The sequence below is a fragment of the Octopus bimaculoides genome, chromosome 29 (genome assembly GCF_001194135.2).
Source record: "Octopus bimaculoides isolate UCB-OBI-ISO-001 chromosome 29, ASM119413v2, whole genome shotgun sequence".
Classification (NCBI taxonomy): Eukaryota; Metazoa; Mollusca; class Cephalopoda; order Octopoda; family Octopodidae; genus Octopus; species Octopus bimaculoides.
The window spans coordinates 11,745,549-11,747,415 of NC_069009.1; positions in this window are offsets into that span (position 1 = coordinate 11,745,549).

Here is a 1,867-nt window from a genome sequence, read left to right on the forward strand (position 1 = left end):
GTTGGCCCGCCCGATCACCTGATTTAAATCCTTGCGATTTTTTCCTCTGGGGATACCTCAAGTCAAAGGTATACATCAATCGCCCTCGATCTATTGAACAACTTAAAGATGCCATTCGTCAAGAAATTGCTGCCATTCCTCATGAAATGATCTGCCGAGTTATGGACAACTTTCATGAACGCCTTCGATAGTGTGTGGACAATGACGGCTCCCATTTGACTGATTTAATTTTTAAAACCAAATGAAACAAAATGGCATTATATGTACTTTTCAAAAATAAATAATTTTTTTTGTTTCTTTACTTTTTTTAAATCCAAAAATGTGTCAGATCATTTTGCCGGACCCTGTATAATAGTGCTCATTTGCTTAGTAAATATTGCTTTCATTATTTTATCACAGTCATAATCTCTTTTTCAAACAAACAGCATGGTGGTCCAACAACAGAGGGAGAAGCAGTTTGTCAAGTTTTACATTCCCCTCAAAGCAACATAGAGATTTCAATTCAGCAGCCCATCTGTCAGCTTCGCAGTGTGTGTGTGGGAGAAAGAAAAGGGGAGAGAAAACACTGGAAACAATGAATGAAATAAAAATGAAAGGAAAAAATTGTATAAATAAAAGGCCTCAGGCAGCCCACTTATACATAACGTCCTTCATTGGACACTAAACTCTGCCTGTGAAGACCTGTTGAGGCAAGCGAAATTGAAATCGAATTAAATTCGACGACTGGCACCCATGCCAACGTCGTCTCCTTCATTGGAAACGAAACTTGGCTTGCAAAGACCTACTGGGGAAGCAAAAGTGAAACCGTCAATGGCACCTGTGCCCAGCATCGCCTTCCTGGCACTTGTGCCAGATGGCACGAGTAAAGACATTCGAGCGAGATCGTTGCCAGTGCTGCCGAACTGGCTCCTGTGCAGGTGGCACGTAAAATACACCATTTTGTGCGTGGCCGTTGCCAGTACCGCCTGACTGGCCTTCGTGCCGGTGGCACGTAAAAGCACCTACTACACTCTTGGAGTGATTGGAGTTAGGAAGGGCATCCAGCTGTAGAAACAGTCAAATCAGATTGGAGCCTGGTGTAGCCATCTGGTTTTACCAGTCCTCAGTCAAATCATCCAACCCATGCTAGCATGGAAAGCGGACGTTAAACGACGATGATGATGATGATGTGTGTGTGTGTGTGTATATATTTACGTGGATGTATACATATTGTTTTAATTCTATCTTTATACACGCACAAACACAAATAACAAAACTGGTACACCGTCGATTACGACAATCGCAAGTATTCAAACCTTCTCTGCCACTCTTCTAACTTCATTCTTCCTCTGAAAAAGAAGGCTTTCGTCTAATTGAACTATGTGTTGTACCACAGGACGGCTGTCCATCTGTTAATATTGTTGATGGACATACACCTTGTCACTGGCATTTCACATATAAAGTCCAGGATTATGTGAAAAAGTGTGCAGACCGTCAACTGACTTTTTTCCATAAACGTATTAAAAAATTATTTGAAAATTATAATGAGAAACGAATGGTAGATTCGGACAGTCCAAATTTTTTTTTTTTTTTTGCATAATCGTATCAATTCCATTATGCAGAAGACAGAATCCGAAACATTTTCAGGAGTAACCTCAGACTGTTCTCTTAAGGATTAAGCCAAATTGTCGTGAAGACATGACTTCGTGTGGATAGCATAAATGTCGCTTAAAGACATGGAAAAATTGTGGTTTTTATAATCTTCATTGGAAATTTCTAGAAGCGTCCAGAAACAATCTTTTGGAATAATTTTTGGTCAAAAACCAAGATGGCGTTGGCTCGTATATTTTTCATCCAATGAAACGAGTTCTTTTAAATCAAGTTTGCT